The sequence below is a fragment of the Belonocnema kinseyi genome, chromosome 10 (genome assembly GCF_010883055.1).
Source record: "Belonocnema kinseyi isolate 2016_QV_RU_SX_M_011 chromosome 10, B_treatae_v1, whole genome shotgun sequence".
In the NCBI taxonomy this organism is placed as follows: domain Eukaryota; kingdom Metazoa; phylum Arthropoda; class Insecta; order Hymenoptera; family Cynipidae; genus Belonocnema; species Belonocnema kinseyi.
The window spans coordinates 102,234,296-102,240,408 of NC_046666.1; positions in this window are offsets into that span (position 1 = coordinate 102,234,296).

Consider the following 6,113-nt stretch of genomic DNA (forward strand, 5'->3'; position numbering starts at 1 on the left):
ACAACCACTGCACTAGGTCGATAGTCACGTAAAACAGTTCACTAATGTTGCAAGTAGGGTTAAGGTACAGTCACCTTGGGATAGCGTCACTTGGGGGATAGCGTTTTTTCATTACACAAAAAAGTTTTTATTGTTTTTATCACGCTCTAATCATGTCGGGACCACCAATTTTGTGGGGAACGTAACTATATTAGGAATGACGACACGAGGAAAATACGATATATATATTCTGTTTTATTTAGTAACTACAAAAATAAGGACTTTGCGGACATAGAGTCGGAGCGCGTAATTTGTAGTGTTCAAGGCGACAGCTAGGCAATTAGTGAATTTTGGAAAGTGCAATCTCGATGTTCAGGTAAGAAGGCGGATGATCACGGCTCTGAGTCATGGCTTACAGTCGTCGAGAAAACCATCTACCTGAGTAGTGAGTATTGCAGTTTGGAAGCAAGTAAATTAAAAGCGGAAACTTGGTTGAAATATTATTTGCTAATTCAGAATTTGGTTTGACTCAAATAAAATATAATTTATGATTAATTCCATGTGATTCCACATTTAGTTTTTTGTTTTGTTTAAAATTTAACTATTAGATTGAAAAATTTCTTTTTGTGTTTCAATCTTATACATTTTATTTAGTTAATAATAAGTTCTTGCATGCTTTTTAATGAACTTCTATCTTCCTGTTTCAATTATATTTTTTAACTTTTTTTAATTTTGTGTTTAAAAAAATATATTTTTATTTTGCACAAAGTAATGTTTTTAACTTTTTTCTTCGTATTTATTTAAATTTCAAATTTCAAACACTTTTTAATGAATAATAATAATAATAAATTTATATTGACTTCAGCATATTTATAGCTGCATTCATAGTATACGCATGCAGGCTTCGGTTAGTTCGGAATTACGTCACGGGGAGATTGTACACATGCTGACATTGGCGACGCCTTGTGCACACACTAAAGGCGCATCCACAAAATGCGGTCAGATATGTTGCATTCTGGCAAGCATTTTGTGCGCACATCCACGTGCATGAAACGTGCGCGCATGAATTGTGATAAAAGGTGGGAGCGTTTGAATTGGATTCATGGCTAGCGGAGCAAGTACCGTTGCGGAAAAAACAGATTTAGAGCAGGAAGGGTTTCGTATGCCGAAAGAGGAAATCAAAGAAAGGAAGGGAAGAGGAATGTAGAAGAAAACTGTAGAAAAGGAGAAATTAAGAGCAAAAAGCGTGGGATCAATTAAGGCTTTTATCCTAAGGAAGAGAGGGTAGAGGGGAAGCAGTGAAGAGAAGGAAGATATCGGTGCGAGCTTGAAATATCAAAAAATGTTTAGATCGCCCCCGGAAGAGCAGAATTGGGCAGAGAAGGATAATAATAAGAGGGCTGAAGGAAGCAGAGATGAAATTGAAGTTCCGATGAAAGAGGAACGGCTAAAGGAAATTCGCAAAGTGATGATAGAAGTAATGGGGATTTATGAAGAGAAGCAGGAGAAAGGGGAAAAGGAAATAATGAAGGAAATTAGGCGGGAAATGACGGAACTTAAGAAAGAAATAAAGAAATGGGAAGAAGTCAGCGAACAGTTAGAAAAGAGGATGCAGTCATTGCAAGGAAAACTAGAGAGGAAGAAAGATAATAATAAAAAGGTACAGGAGATGCAAGGTAGGATAAAGAAACTAGAAAGCTCGAACCGGGATTTTGGTGGGGGCGAGAGTAAGAATACAGAGAAGGAAAGACTGAGAAAAATAAAACAAAGAATATAAAGGAAGGAGAGGGAAGGAAGAAAAAGAAACATAGTGATAAAGGGTATAAGATTAGAGGGAAAGGAGCTGGAGAAAAGAGTGGAAGAAGTACTAAAAAGGATTGATGCGAAGGTAGAGATAGAGGAAGTGAGAAATGTAGGAAGGGAAGCGCGATTAGGGGAGACAATGGTACTGGTGAGCTTAAAGAAGTGGGAACATAAGAGGGAAGTGAAGACAAAGAAGAGGGTGTTATATGAAAGCTCAGGGAGAATAGAAGATGATTTGGCATGGGTAGAAAGTAATATGCATTACAAGTTAAGGAAAATAGCGGAAGAGGAACGAAAAAAGGGAAGAAGGATATGGGTTAACCCGATTCCCGTATCGGGGGGTAAATCTGACCCAAGAAAAAACTCGAAGCATCATTAATTTTGAACGAGTTTGTTTATGTATTGTTAATTATTTATTATTCTGATTTAACGAATATCAAATTCTATAATTTCATTATAAAGTAGAAGGTTCAGAAGTGATCTATGAATTTTATTTTGGAAAATAAGAATTAGTAAGAAGGAAAAAAATACGAGAAACGAAAGTAGGGAAGCATGGAAGGTAAGTTACTAGAATATAGCAGGATTGGAGAGAAAGGTTAGGAAATGGACCAGAAATTTGACACAATGGGATATAGTCATAATGATGGAGACGTGGCTAGATGAAAAGGGATGGGAAAGAGTAAGGGGAAGGATACCAAGATGTTACAAATGGCAAGTTCAAAATTCAAAGAAGAAGAATAAAAAGGGCAGATCAATCGGAGGAATGGTGACGTGCGTAAGGAATTAATGTATGACAGGGAAAGATAAGAAAGAGAGGAAAGAACGAAAAGAAGGCTTAATCGTAGAAGAGGCAAAGATGGGAGGGGAGAAGTGAAAGGTAGTGGGCGTTTACGTGTATAGTAGATGAAAGAAATAATTGAAGAAAATAAAGAAGAGATTAGGCTGATAGAAGGTAGGGATTTCAATGCGGAAACATGAGACAGAGACGGCAGGGAATGGGGATAAGAAAGAGAGAGGAAGAAAATCCAAAGGTAAGGTACTAATTGGGGAAGGAACAAATTTTTGAAGAGCTTGGAGGAGTTGGGATGGTTTATCTTAAACGGAAATATAGAAGAAGATGAGAAAGGAGAATATACCGACTCAGGAGTTGAAAGGGCAACAGTAATTGATTATGAGATAGTGGATGATTAGGTAAGCGGGAAGCTCAAGAAACTAGAGGTAGGTGATTATATTGACTCGGATCACTTTCCCTTAATAATGATATTAGAGGGACAAAGAAGTAATAACAATATGAATAAAAGGAGGACAAAGGTAAAAAGTGTGCACTTCCGTTTCCGGCATGAAAGTGTAAAGTAGTGGGAATTGTTGATGTTGAGTTTTTCTGATATTGTGGTGAAATTTGAGGTGAGTGGATTGTGAAAGTGTGTAGAAGGATGTGGAAGTGTGAGATCTAATTGAGGAATTGTGAGATTGCAAAGGGGAGGATTGAGGAGGAATTTGGAGGATTGAGACAGATTTGTGTGGAAGTTTTTTTGGAGATTTGTGACATGGTGGGAAGACTATGTTGACGGATGGGTAGTAGCAAGTTTGGGTAGCGACAAAGAAGGGCAAGACAGGTACCATACAGCGACGGTAGAGGCAGGGAAGTATAGAAGGCGGGAAAGTTTGAATTTGATTATTGGCTAGCGGAGCGAGTATCTCCGCGTAAGAAACAGAGTTAGAGCAGGAAGTGTTCAGTACGCCGAAAGAAGAGATAAAGGAAAGGAAGGCAAGAAGAGAGTATAAAAAAACTATAGAAAAGGAAAGATTAAGAGCAAAAAGCGTAAGGTCAATAGAAGCATTTATCAAAAAGAAGAGTGGGGAAAAGCAGAGTTTGGTAGGGAAAAGCGATACCAGCAAGAGTGCGGACGGTAGCGGAGATGAAAATGAAGTGTCGATGATAGAGGAAAGACTAAAGGAAATTCGAGAAATGATGATAGAGGTAATGGGTATTTATGAAGAAAAGCAGGAGAGAAGGGGAGAGGAATTAAAGAAGGAAATTAGGCGGGAAATGGCTGAAGTGAAGAAAGAACTAAAAAATGGGAAGAAATCCGGCAAAAGTTAGAAAAGAGAATGGAGTCATTGGAGCAAAAACTAGTGAAGCAGGAAGAAGTTAATAATACAAAGGTAAAGGAGATAAGAGGTAGGATAAAGAAACTTGAAAGCTCGAACGGGGATTGCGGTGGGGGCGAGAGTGAGAATAAGGAGATGGAAAGGCTGAGAAAAATAGAACAAAGAATAGAAAGGAAAGAGAGGGAAGAAAGAAAATTAAACATAGTGATAAAGGGTATAAGATTAGAGGGGAAGGAGCTGAAGGAAGGGGTGGACGAAGTACTAAAAAGGATTGATGCTAAGGTAGAGATAGAGGAAATGCGAAATGTAGGAAGGAAAGTGAGAAGAGGGGAGATAATGGTACTGTTGAAACTAAGGAAATGGGAACATAAAAGGGAGGTGATGACAAAGAAGAGGTTATTGTATGGTAGTCCAGAATGAATAGAGGATGATTTGACATGGGTAGAAAGGAAGATGCAGTATCAATTAAAGAAAATAGCGGAAGAGGTAAAAAGAAAGGGAAAGAGAACATCGGTTAAGTATGGGGGAATTTAGATAGATGGAGTATAGTGGGATTGAGATGAAGAAAGGAAAGAGATAGTAAAAAATGAGGTACAGGGAAACTAGAAAAGGAAGGAACGGGAGATAGGAAAATAAGAAATAGTAAGAAGGAAAAAAAGATGAGATACTAAAGTAGGGCAGAATGGACGATTTGTTACTGGAATATAGCAGGATTGGAGAGAAAGGATAAGGAGTTTATAAGTAATCTGACACAATGGGATGCAGTCATAAGGATGGAGACGTGGCTTTATAAAAAGGGATGGGAAAGAGTAAGGGCTAGGTTACCAAGAGGTTACAAATGACAAGTTCCAAATGCAAAGAGGAAGACTAGAAAGGGCAGAGCAATGGGAGGAATGGTGATGGGAGTAAGGAATGAATGTATAATAGGGAAAGATAAGAAAGAAAGGAGAGAACAAAAACAAGGATTAACAGTAGAAGAGGCAATGATGGGAGGAGAGAAGTGGGAGCAGGTGGGGATTTATGTGAACGGTGATATGCAGGAGAAAGCAGAGAAGATTAAGGAAGTGATTGAAGAAAATAAAGAAGAGATTAGGCTGATAATATGTGGGAATTTCAATGCGAGAACAGGAGACAGAGGTAGAAGGGAATGGAGAGAAAAGATAGGAAGAAAATCTAAAGATAAGATACTAAATGGGGAGGAAAAAAAGTTGTTGAAGAGCTTGGAGGAGTTGGGATGGTATATCTTAAAGGGGAATATAGAAGGGGATGAAAAAGGAGAATATACACGCTTAGGAAGTGAAAGGGGAACGGTAATTGATTATGTGATACGGGATGATGAGGTAAGAGAGAAGGTTAAGAAACTAGAGGTAGGAGAATATATTGATTCGGTTCACTTTCCTTAATAGTGACATTAGAGGGACAAAAAAGGAATAGCAATATGAGTAAAAGGGGAGCAAATGTAAAAAGTGTAGGAAAAGGGGATTGGTCAAGGGAAGGAAAAAACAGTTTAAAGAAAAAATAAGAAATTTCAAAATGGGAGAGGGAAATGTGGACGAGGAGATGGGAAAAATGATAGGAGAAATAAAAATAGGATTAGAGTGCACAAACAAAAATGAAGTTAGTAAAGGGGGTAATAGAAGTGAGTGGGATGAGGACTGCAAAGAGAAAAAAAAGGAAGTCAGAAAGGAATTAAGAAAGTGGAAAAAAGAAAAAATTAATGGGGAAGAATATAGGAAAAAAAAGAAATAGTATACTGAGTTGTGTTATCAAAAGAAAGAGGAAGAGAATAAAAGGTTGAAGGGAGAGGCGGAGAAGGCTAGGACGGAAGAAGAGGTATGGAAGGTAGTAAATAGAGAAAGAAAAAGAGTAAACCAAGATATTGTAATGATAGAATGGAAGAAATATTTTTCATTTGCTAGGAGGAGTAGAGAGAAAAGTTGTAAAGTGAGGAAAATATGGTAGATAAAGAGATGAGGAAGAGGAAATTTCAAGGGAAGAAATAGTTAAAGTTTTAGGAATATCGAAGGATGGGAAGGCACCTGGTATAGATGAGATTCCAAATGAAGTATGGAAATATGGAGGGGAGAAACTAGAGGAATGGGCATGGATAATGTGTAATAGAGTATGGAAAGGAGAGGGGAGGCCAGAGTTATGGAAAGAAGGAAGAGTTATACCAATAGTAAAGACAGGCAAGGGAGAGGAGGTTAAAGATTATAGGG